This window comes from Carlito syrichta, unplaced genomic scaffold (assembly GCF_000164805.1).
Source record: "Carlito syrichta isolate Samal-C Ts95f unplaced genomic scaffold, Tarsius_syrichta-2.0.1 Scaffold126410, whole genome shotgun sequence".
Taxonomy (NCBI): Eukaryota; Metazoa; Chordata; class Mammalia; order Primates; family Tarsiidae; genus Carlito; species Carlito syrichta.
Window position 1 is genome coordinate 18,771 of NW_007070506.1, and position 12,715 is coordinate 31,485.

Sequence of the window (12,715 nt, forward strand, 5' to 3'; positions counted from 1 at the left end):
TCCTGCTTTGTTTCTTTTGCTAAGGATTGTTTTGGCTATTAGTGGTCGCTTATGTTTCCACATGAATTTGTGTCTTGTCATTTCCATGTCTGAGAAGAATGATGTTGGTAATTTAATGGGTATTATTTTGAATCTATAGATTGCCTTTGGTAGGATGGGCATCTTAGCAATGTTGATTCTTCCTATCCATGAGCATGGGATATTTTCCCATTTGTTTGTGTCTTCTTGGATTTCTTTGAGCAGTGTTTCGTCATTCTCGTTGTAAAGGTCTTTCACTTCTCTGGTTAGGAAGATGCTATGGAATTTCTTTTTTGTGTGTGGCTATTGTGAATGGGACTGTGCTTTTTGTTTGGGTCTCTGTCTGCTTCTTGTTGGTGTAAAGGAATGCAACTGTCTTTTGCACATTTATTTTATACCCTGAGACTTTGCCAAAGTCCTTTATCAGTGCAAACAGTTTTTTGACAGATTCTCTTGGATTTTCAAGTTATAGGATCATATCATCAGCAAAGAGGGATAACTTGACTTTCTCTTTTCCTATTTGAATACCCCTGACTTCCTTCTCTTGTCTAATTGCCCTAGCTAGGACATAACACAATGTTGAGCAAGAGGGGTGAGAGTGGGCAGCCTTGTCTTGTTCCAGTTTTCAGGGGAAATGTTTCCAGTTTCTGTCCATTTAGCAGTATGTTAGCTGTGGGTTTATCATAGATGGCACCTCTTATCAGCTGTAGAAACTTGAGAAGTCACACAGCATTTACCTGATCCTCAGTTTTCTCATCTGTAAAATGGGTATTAAAATTCCTGCTGTGACTTCTTCAAAAGCTTTTAAAATGATAATCAGATATAATTATATGTATAAGAGAGATATGTAAATATCAATAGTCACACCATGCACAAATATCAATGCAAAATGGAGCATAGACTTCAATGTAAAATTTTCAACTATAAGACTTTTAGAAGAACATACAGAGAATCTTCTTGATCCTTGGTTAGGAAAAGATTTTGTAGATATTCACAAAAAATGTAATCCATAAAAGAAAAAAATTGATACATTAGGCCATCAAAATTTTAAATTTCTGCTCTTCAAAAATAGTTGTGAAAATCAAAAGGCCAGCCATAGAGTGGGAACAATATTTGCAACACACGTTTCTGATAATAGACTGCTATACATCATACAAGTATGAGTTGACTCTCACAACTCAATGAAAAGAAAGCAAATAGGCCAGGTACAATGGCTCACACACCTGTAATCCTAGCGTTTCGGGAAGTGGAGGCGAGAGAATTTTCTGAGCATAGGGATTTGAGACAAGCCTGGGCAACTTGGCGAGACCTTGTCTCTACGAAAAAAATAATAAATTAGCCAGGCATGGTGGTGTGCACCTGTAAGTTTCAGCTATTTGGAAGGCTGAGGAGGAAGGATAGCCCGAGCCCAGCAGGCTGAGGCTACGATAGCCATGAGTGTGCCACTGCACTCCAGCCTGAGTGACAGAGTGAGACTCTGACTAAAAAAAAAATTTTTAAAACAATCTAACTTAAAATATGGGCAAAAAAAAAAAATTGAGCAGACCACACACACGATATGAATGGCAATTAAGCACATGAAAAAATGCTCAACATAATTAATCATTTGGTAAATGCATATTAAAACCACAGTGAGATACTCTCTATGCACCCACTAAAAAAGCTTTTTAAAAATGACAATACCTAGCACTGGGAGGATGTGAAGGAACTGGAAATCTCATACACTGCAGGTGGAAATGCAAAGTGGTATGCCCACTTTGGAAAACAGTTTGACAGTTTCCTGTGAAGTTAATCAGACATCTACCCTATGATGCTGAAACCCCACTAACTAGGTATTAACTCATGATAAATGAAAACTTATGTTCAGACAAAAACCTGTACCTAGAAGGTTATATGTAACTAGTTACCAAAACCTGGCAACAACTCACATGTACTTCAACTGGTGAATGGATAAGCAAATGAGTACATACTATTGCTATGAAATACAACACGGCAATAAACAGAAAAAAAACACTGATGCAGGCAACAACCTGGATGATTCTCAAAGGCATTATGTTAAGTGAAAGAAGACAGCTCAGATGATTTCTTCTACTTATAAAAAATTCTGGAAAAGGCAAAACTCTGGGGACAGAAAAAACAAGTCAGTAGGTTCCAGGAGGAGAGATGGGGAGAGAATTGACTTCAGAGTGGCATGAGGGAAGTTTTGGGGGTGATGTAAATGTTCTATATCTTGGCTGTGGTGGTGGTATTCTTTGTAAAAATTAATAGAACTAGGCCGGACACAGTGGCAAAAGCCTGTAATTCCAGCACTTTGGGAGGCCAAGGTGAGCGGATTACCTGAGCTCACAGGTTCAAGAACGGCCTGGGCAACTTGGCGAGACCTCGTCTCTACAATAAATCAAAAAATTAGCCAGGTGTGGTAGCATGTGCCTGTAGTTCCAGCTACTTGGAAGGCTTAGGTGGAAGGATCTCCTGAGCCCAACAGGTGGATTCTGGGGTGGCTGTGAGTGTGCCACTGTGCTCCAGCCTAGGCGACAGAGTGACTCCAACTCAAAAAAAAAATTAATAGAACTGTGCATATTAAAAGGGTGAATATTATCATATATAATTACATCTCAATAAATCTGAGGTTGTTTTTTTTAAAAAGGGGAGTAGAAGGCAGGAAAGCAGAAAGTGCCAGTTCAAGATCTCATTTATGATGTATGTATTTGTATTCTGGATATACTTTTTAAAAATAGCTTAGTTGGGCCAGGCTCGGTGGCTCAGCCTGTAATCCCAGCACTTTGGGAGGCTGAGGCGAGTGGATTGCCTGAGCCCGCGGGTTTGAGACCCACCCGGGCAACTTGGTGAGAACTTGTCTCTACAATAAATCAAAAATTAGCCGGACATGGTAGCATGCACCTGTAGTTCCGGCTACTTGGAAGGATCGCCGGAGCCTGGCAGGTCAAGGCTGCAGTGGCCGGGAGCATGCCACTGCACTCCAGTCTGGGTGACAGAGTGAGACTCCAACTCAAAAAAAAAAAAAAATAGCTTAGTTGTATTGCCAAAGAGAGAAAAAAAGAACAAACTCAGTAAATCATCTTACTGACATTCTATAACTAGAACTCACTATTACTTTTCCCTTCTGAATACTGTAAATATTGTAAATATTCAGAATGAAAACTGATGGTTATTCTTGTAAGGTATCTTTTGTACAGTCAAAGAAAATTTAAATTATATTTGATATAGTTTTTTAAAAATAAGCATTCTGGTTTTTAAAAAACACTTTTAATTTTGAAATAATTATAGGTTGACAGGAACTAACAAAGATAGTCCAGAGAGGTCCATGAATTCTTCACTCAGTTTCCTCTTGTAACTGTAGTATAATATCAAATCCAGGAAGTTGGGAATGATACAATGCATGCGTATAGTTCTATGTCATTTTATCACGGGTAGATTCCTGTAACCACCATTGTAATCAAGATACAGAACTATTCTATCACCACAAAGATCTCATTTGTGTTAAAGTCACACTCAGCCCACTCTTCCCCCATCCCTACCTCCTAGCAATCACGAAGTTTTTTACCATCTCTATAATATTCTTATTTCAAGAAAGTTATATAAATGGAGTCATATAGTATGTGACCTTTTGAAATTGGCTTAAATTTTAAAAAAGCATATAGCAAGCATGTAGTTGGGTCATCATTTTTTTTTTCTATCCACTCTGCTAATCTCTGTTTTTGAATTGATGTATTTAGATCATTTACATTTTATGTAATCACTGGTGTGTTAGGAGCACTTTATTTCTGTTTCCTGTCTGTTTTTACTTTCTGTTTTCTTTTTTTCCAGTCTGTGTGTGGCTTACTTTAAAAGTTTTTAGAATTCCATTTTAATTTATTCACAGTGCTTTTGAGTGTATTCCTTTGTATACAGTTATAGTGGCCACTAAAAAAATACTCAAAGAAATCACAATATGTGCATATAACATCACAGTTTACTGGTGTTAACATTTTACTAGTTTGAGTGGAGTATAGAAACCTCTTTTATGTCCCTTCACCCTCCTCCATTTATAATACAATTGTCTTAAATATTTCCTCTAAAAATTCTTTCTCTATACACATTGATAATCACATCAGACATTATTATAATTTTTCTTCAACTGCTAAACACAATTTAGAAAGCACAAAGGAGGAGAAATCTGTCTAGTCTAATAAATTTATTCTATTCTGATATCTACTATATTTACCCATAGTTTTACTCTTTCCACTGCCATTTCTTTATTCCTGATGTTCCAAGATTCCTTCTTTTATTGTTTCTTTTCTGGTTAAATAATTTCCTTTAGTCATTCTTTTAGGGTAAGTCTGTTGGTGACAAATTCTCCTAGTTTTCTTTCATCTGAGAATGTTTTGATTTCCTCCTCATTCCTGAAGAATATTTCCAGTGGATATACAAGTCTGGATTGACAAGTCTTTTATTTCAGTACTTGAAAAATGGTGTATCACTTCTTCCTTTTGCCTTCCATGGTTTCTGGTGAGAAATTCTCTATCATTTGAATTGTTTTCCCCCTAGAGTCTTTTGTTGGATGCATATTTTGCAAATATTTTCTCCCACTCTGTAAGTTGTCTTTTCATTCTGTTGATTATTTATTTTGCTGTGTAGAAGCTTTTTAGTTTAAGTTCCACTTGTCTGTAGAGCAATTAAGCAAGAAAAAGAAATAAAAGGCATCCAAAATTGGAAAAGAGGAAATTAAGTTATCTTTGTTTGCTGATGGAAACTTTTCTTTTTCCAGGAATGTTCAGCGTAAAAAAAATGTAGCATTTCTATATACCAATAATAATCAAGCTGAGAACTAAATTAAAAAGTCAACCCCATTTACAATAGCTACAAAAAGAACACTTAGGAATACATTTAACCAAGGAGGTGAATGATCTCTACAAGGAAAATAACAAAACACTGATGAAAGAAATTGTAGATGACACAATAAATGGAAAAACCTCCCATATTCATAGATAGGAAGAATCAATATTAAAATTACCACACTACCTAAAGCAACCTACAGATTCAATCTAATTCTTATCAAAATACCAATGTCATTTTTCACAAAATTTAAAAAATTAAAATTCATGTGGAACCACAAAAGAGTCTGATAGCCAAAGCAATCCTACACAAAAAGAACAAAGCTAGAGTTTTACTTGACTTCAAATTATACTACAAGGGTATAGTAACCAAAAAAGCATGATACAGGTATAAAAATAGACATATTGATCAATGGAACAGAAATAGAGAACTCAGAAATAAAACCATATACCTACAGTCAACTGATCTTCAACAAAGTTAGCAAAAACTACACTAGGGAAAAGACACTCTATTCAATAAATAGGTCTGTGAAAATTTGATAGCCATATACAAAAATTAACTCAAGATTTATTTAACACTTAAATTTAAAACCTGAAACTATACAAATTCTAGAAGAAAACCTAGAAAAAAACTTTTCTGGACAGTGACCTAGGCAAAGAATTCATGACTAAGACCTCAAAAGCAAACACAACAAAAACAATTGTTTCTTTGAGTACCTTTGCAGCCCCACCTTTTTTCTCTTCTGATAATCCTCTGATGACAGGAATGTTAAGTCTTTTCTTATAACTTCACAGGTCCCTGAGGCTCTGTTCATTTTTTAAAAAATCTATTTTCTCTCTGTTGTTTGTATTGGATAATTTTATTGTTTTGACTTCAAGTTCACTTATTCTTTCCTCTGACCTCTCTATTCTGCTGTGGAGCCCACCCAGTACAACTTATTTTATTTTGGTTATTATATTTTTCAGTCCTAAAAATTTTGATTTGTTTTGTCTTTACATCTAATTGTTTGCTGAGACTTAGCATCTTTTCATTTGTTTGGCTTAATGAAGCATTTTTTATGATGGTTTCTTTAAAATTCTTGCCAAATAATTCTAACTTCTTTGTCATCTCGGTGTTGGTGTCAACTGATGGCCTTTTCTTGTTGAAGTCAAAATTTCTCTGGTCCTTGGTGTGATGAGTGATTTTCTATTGTATCCTGGATATTTTGGATATGAGACTCTGAATCTTATTTAAATATTGTGTTTCAGCAGGCCTCCTCTGATATTGTGCCATTGAGGGACCACTTCATTACTGTCAGCCTCCATTGACACCCTGGAGAGGAAGGGTACCTTGTTATGGCTGAGCAGGAGTGGGTGTTCAAAATCTTCATTGGACTTCTTCTGAATACCTTCATGGTTGGTATAGGGGTAGAGATCCCTTGTTACTGTTTCCCATGTGGCCTCAACTGGCACTACACTGAATGATGGTGAAAATCCTAGTTTCCTACTTAGCCTTCACTGACACCATCTTGGCACCTTGCCAGGAGCAGGAGAAGTGGTTAAAGGTTATGGCCTGGCAAGGGTGAAAGTCCAAGCTCCCTACATGGGCTTCATTGACACCATGGGGAATGGGTAGGCCTTGATACCATTGAGAGGGAAAGAAATTCCTGGTTCCCTACTCAGTTTTCTCTGATACCGCCTCAACATAAGAGGAGGGCAGGTTGAGGCACCTTGTTACAGCTGAGTGAGTGTAGACGTCTTAGCTCCCCACTAGGCCTTAACTGGCAAAGGCCTAGTGGGGTGCACTTTTTTCCTGTGGTGTTTGGTTGGAGTAAAGGGGTTATTGTCTAAAGGTTTTCTGTCTTAACTAGGTTGCCTCTTTTCTGGCCCTTTGGCTTGACAGATTAGGCTTTTCTTGGGGGTTTTCTTTGTCTGTGCCCATTGGCATTTCTGATTTGCCAGCTTCTTCATCTCCAGTTCTAAGATATATGAAACAAAAACAAAACATAGATTTTCTGCTGTGCTGTCCCTTGGGTCTCAAAGGTCCCTAGCCCATCTGCCTTCTTCTCTTCACCTTTAAGTCTTCTTATTTTTGTTTTAGACATGATGTCCAGCATTTTTAGCTGTACTTCATGGGAGGAATAGAAAAAACTTGATATGGTTTTAATGCTAAATGTATATTTTTAAAAATGAAGCCATCCATATATGATATTAATTTATTCAACAGTTAATTGACATTCTGTCTAGTCCAGACACATGGTTATTCCACGGCATTGAGTTTGCTCAGAGAGTGACATATAGTACTTGACTTCAAAGATCTCACAATAGAGAACACATTTTTTAAAAATAGGGCAATAAATTTAATAAATTTCAAAGTTTATAACCAGAATAACAATTTTTATTTAAAGATTTTTCAGAGAAGTCAGACACTCTAAGTGAAAGAAAATTTTCTGTATTAAGGGAGAGAAAGATAATCTAATAGCTAGATTAAGGAGTGAAGAAGCTTAGCGTGATATAAGAGAAAGGACTTAAGGAACTGTTAGCAGGATGAATTATTTTTTAAAATTTAGTAAGAACCAAATAATCAAGCAATGACTATATAAAAAAAGAGCCAATAGTCATAATAACAGTGAAAATGACAATTATTACCACATTGATAATTAATGAGTATTACTGGTTATATTTTACCTTTCTTGCATTCAGTTTTTTATTTTGGAAAATGCAAGGAGCCGGTGGAAGTTTTCTAGAATTCTAATAATCCTTGGACTCAAAACTAGAGAGTTTCTATTATTCCCCATAATTATCCCTATTCTCATATGAAGAAGACAGAGATTTCAGTGAAGCAGCTGAAATATGGGAGAGTTGGGAAGGGTAAAATGTATATTTCAACAGGAGATGTATGGGGCAATAAATAGACTTGGAAAAAATCAGAGGTGGAACCCCATAGCTTTCTATCAGGCAGAAAGCATTATTTTCAACCCACAGTTGCACTAAGTGCTAAACAAGCACCTAATTCCTGACTAATAAATTTTCTGTCCAACAGAGCCATGAACTTTGAAGATGAACCATATAAAAAACCCACCATCGGCCAGGCTCAGTGGCTCAGCCTGTAATCCCAGCACTTTGGGAGGCCGAGGCAAGTAGGTTGCCCAAGCCCGCGGGTTCGAGACCTGCCCAGGCAACTTGGCGAGACCTCGTCTCTACAATAAATCAAAAATTAGCTGGGCACAGTAGTGCGCGCCTGTAGTTCCAGCTATTTGGAAGGCTGAGGTGGAAGGATCGCCTGAGCCCAGCAGGTCAACACTGGGGTGGCTGTGAGCATGCCACTGCACTCCAGCCTGGGCGACGGAGTGAGACTCCAACTCAAAAATCAAAAGATAAAACTACCATCCACACCTTTTTCCCAGTGGTTCCCAAAGTTATTTTCACTCAACCTTCCCCTCTCAGCAGTAACAAGGCCTGGTGTCATGGAGTGAGAGTGTTGGACACAAAAGTCTTGTACCTACAGTAAACACATGTCTGTATTCAGCAGAAACTCCCTCCCCATCCTCAAAGCACCCATAGCCAGCTGGGCTTCTGTTGAGCCTGGACAGTTCAAGGTCAGAACCCTGGCTTTTGCAGCTACATCCTAGACCTATTGGCCCTCAAGTTTCCTCCAAGACTTTTCACTCAAATACTCAATTAGTGCCTTGGTTCCTTACCCAGGCACTCAGGCTAATGTCTTTGAAGTACAGGGAGACCGCTTAAAAAAAAAACTCAAATGCGAGTCCAGATTCCTGAGTTATTTGGTTGCCAAAAGCCAAGCTCTCTCAGCTCTCCCAGAGTTGAAAGAAGGAGAGAGGGTACTCCAAGAGCCAAACTCTCCAAATAAATTACAGGCTTTCACAAATTCCTGTTATTGTGAGTAACTAACAAAAGCTCAAATGAGGGCACGATGGAGCAAAGTCAAAGAAGGGCTAAAGCTTGGTAAGGAGTAGATGGGAAGAGAGATAAGTGGGGGGTTATATTGAGGCAGAGATGGCTCTATTCTAGAGTCCCTGCCTCCTGACAAGGCGCACAGTATAACGAAATAATAGAAAATAGGATTAAGAGGCCATGTTCTAAGGATTAGCTATCCAACAGCTATATCCAATTCTAAATGGAGAGAATGGCACCATGAACTTGAGTCTGTGTTGCCAGAAATATTCCTCTGCCTCTGCCCTATCTACACACTTCTTCAGAGTTCCTAGATCTGGTGAAAAGTCAGTTGGGATAAATGGGGGTGGTTGGAATTGTATAGGTAAGGTGAGGGGACAATGTGGAATAAGTGGCAGGCAGCTCAGGACTGTGATGACTTATGCTGGCACATATGTCCAGGTGATCAGCATATGTTAGATGACTGAAATAATCAGTGAAATACATTTTAAGGAGGTAGGAGATGTCATTTCAGGAGCCGGCTGGGGAGCTCCAGAAGGGAGAAATGCAACATTCTGATTTTCCTTAGGGACTGAGATGTCAGAAGTCCTGACCTCCATTCTCTTTGTGGCTGGCCAGGAGAGTGATCTCCAGCTGAGTTTCATTTATTAATTATTTTCCTAGCCTTGTGCAGGGTCCAGAGTCTAGAACACAACTTCAGATTTGTAGCAAGCTTTTATTTTATTTTATTTTATTTTATTTTTTTGAGTTGGAGTCCCACTCTGTCACCCAGACTGGAGTGCAGTGGCTGTTCCCGGCCACTGCAGCCTTGACCTGCTGGGCTCCAGCGATCCTTCCGCCTCAGCCTTTCGAGTAGCCGGAATTACAGGCACGCGCTACCATGCCCCGCTGATTTTTTTTTTTTTAATTGTAGAGATGAGGTCTCGCCAAGTTGCCCAGGCGGGTCTCGAACCCGCGGGCTCAGGCAGTCCACTCACCTCAGCCTCCCAAAGGCGCGAGATTACAGGCTGAGCCACCGAGCTCGGCTAAACCTTTATTTAAAAAGTCCAGAGTCCCACTCCGATAGCCCGCTCCTGCCCCAATCTTCGACTCACAGACCCGCGCCGCCATGCCCAAGTGCCCCAAGTGCGACAATGAGGTGTACTTCACTGAGCAGGTGACCTCGCTGGGCAAGGACTGGCATCAGCCCTGCCTGAAGTGTGAGAAATGTGGGAAGACGCTGACCTCCGGAGGCCATGCCAAGCATGAAGGCAAGCTCTACTGCAACCACCCCTGCTACTCAGCCATGTTCGGGCCCAAAGGCTTTGGACAGGGTGGAGCCAAGAGTCACAACTTCAAGTAAACCCAGACGGTGGAGACCCCATCCCCAGCCACCCGTGGGGCCACTGTCCACGCAGATGTGAGGCCGAACTCCCAGACACTCAGGGCTCCCTTGTAGCCCCTCATGCCCTCAATAAACTTTAACACTTGGAAGACCAAAAAAAAAAAAAGTCCAAAAGTACTTCCATAATTGTTTTGGCATTTGATCCTCCCAGTATCTTTTTTTTTCTTCTGGGATGGCACAGCAATACTGGAAAACATTCTTTTCCAAGCATTCAACATTTAAACAAATTCCATTTTTATTCTTTTGCACTTTGTCTCAACACATGCCAATTTTGATAGACTATCTACTTTTGAGTTTCAAATCTTTTAAAGTCAAATAATCACTGAAAATATAAGTTGTCTTATTACCCCAATACTAAGGCCGCCTTCTCTCTGCTGCAATTACTTATTTGCTTCCATTTTGAAGCCAGAAAATCTAGGGGTCCAGTTTAATTTTACAGATAGACTGAGGTTCAGAAAAACCCACACTTAGGAGTGCCTATGTCAAATCTAAAAATGTAGGCCTTTTAACTCTTGCCCCAGACCTTCAGGGGTAACTGGTCTCTATTTAATGGTCTATAGCCCACTGACTTGGTGCCCACTAGTTTTGAACAGTGGTCACTTATCTACTCCAGTAGGTAAGGGAGATTACAGGTGATTCTTTGACCAAAACACACCAGTGCTGGAAAAAAACTATGACTTGAAAAAGTTTTCTCTTCTTTCTCTGAGGAGGTTGGCCCAGTACCTACAGACTCAGATAGTCAGACATTCACCTGATAGAGAATATGGGAAAGAGGCAGGAGGCAGAGTCAGACAAGAAATAAGGCAACAGAAGGAGAGACATATCTGAAACAGAAATATTGATAACAGGGGCCTTTTTAGGACTGCAAGATGTTAAAAATTAAAAGGCTCTTAAGAATCATAGAAGGGCTGACCAAGATGGCTTCACTGGTGAATTCTAAACATTTAAGTGATAAATAATACCAGTTTTACACAAACTCTTACAGAAAATAGGAAGAAACACTTCCCAACTCATTTTATGAGACCAGTATTACCCTGAAACCAAAACCAGATAAAGATATCAAAAGGAGCCAGGCTCAGTGACTCAGCCTGTAATTCCAGCACTTTGGGAGGCTGAGGTGAGTGGATTGCCTGAGCCCGCAGGTTCAAGACCCACCTGGGCAACTTGGCGAGACCTCATCTCTACAATAAATCAAAAATTAGCCAGGCGTGGTAGCGCGCACCTGTAGTTCCAGCTACTTGGAAGGCTGAGGCGGAAGGATCGCCGGAGCCCAGCAGGTCGAGGCTGCAGTGGCCGGCAGCGGCCACTGCACTCCAGTCTGGGTGACAGAGTGAGACTCCAACTCAAAAAAAAAAAAAAGATATCAAAAGGAAAGAAAACTACAGATGTAAGTCCTTCATAAACACGGTTCTAAAATCCTTAACATTTTAGCAAACTGAATACAATAATACATAAAAAAGATAAATTGTTATGGCCAAGTAAAATTTATCCCAGAAATTCAAGGTTAGTTCAACATCCAAAAATCAATCAAGGCACTATGCAATTATACCATACTAAACATTTTTTTAAACATAATTATCTCAATAGATGTCAAAAAAGCATTTGACAAAATATCCATTCAAGATTCTTTAAAAACCCTCAGCAAACTAGAAATAGAAGGGGACTTTTACAATCCAACAAAGGGCTACTATAAAAAACCTACAGCTAACATCATACTTAATCATGAAAGACTGAATGCTTCCATACGAAGATTAGGAACAAGGCAAGGACGTCTGCTCGCATATTTCTATTTAACATTCTACTGGAGGTTCTAGCTAGTGCAATAAGACAATAAGAAATGATAGAAGACATACAAATTGAAAATGAAGAAGTAAACCTGTCTCTATTTACAGATAACATGATCATCTACCTAAAAAAATTCAAAAGACTCTACACAAAAGCTACTAGAACTAATAAGTGAGCTAAACAAGATCCCAGAATACAAAGTCAATATACAAAAACCAATTGTATCTATGTATGCTAGCAATGAATAGTCAAAAATTTACATAAAATACCATTTTCAATGTGATCAAAAATTTGAAATATTTATACATAAATTTGATTGAAAAAATGTGTCAGACTTCTACACTGAAAATCACAACATATTGCTGAGATAAATTAAAGAAGATGAATAAGTGGAGGTATACATCTTGTTTATGGGTCAGATGTCATTTCTTTCCTAATTTTTCTATAGCTACAATGTAACTCTAACTAAAATCCCAGCAAGGTTTTTCTTTTCTTTTTCTTTCTTTTTTTTTTTTTTTTTTTGAGTCGGAGTCTCACTCTGTTGCCCAGGCTAGAGTGCAGTGGCACACTCACGGCCACCTTCCGCCTCAGCCTTCCAAGTAGCCGGAACTACAGGTGTGTGCTACCACGCCTGGCTAATTTTATTTTATTTTGGTTTTTTTAAAATTTATTGTAGAGACGAGGTCTCGCCAAGTTGCCCGGGCTGGTCTTGAACCTGTGAGCTCAGGTAATCCACTTGCCGCGGCCTCCCAAAGCGCTGGGATTAAAGGCTGAGCCACCAAGCCCAGCCTTTTTTTTT

The 12,715-nt window shown here is 39.0% G+C and overlaps 1 protein-coding gene and 1 pseudogene across 1 annotated transcript in view; one reads left to right on the top strand and one right to left on the bottom strand.

Annotated features, from left to right (window-relative positions):
* The window catches only part of SLC16A2 (solute carrier family 16 member 2), a 98,059-nt gene that overhangs the window by 17,026 nt on the left and 68,318 nt on the right, over positions 1–12,715 (bottom strand). The gene's annotated exons all lie outside the window — the stretch shown is intronic.
* LOC103249987 lies at positions 9,856–10,089 on the top strand (annotated as a pseudogene).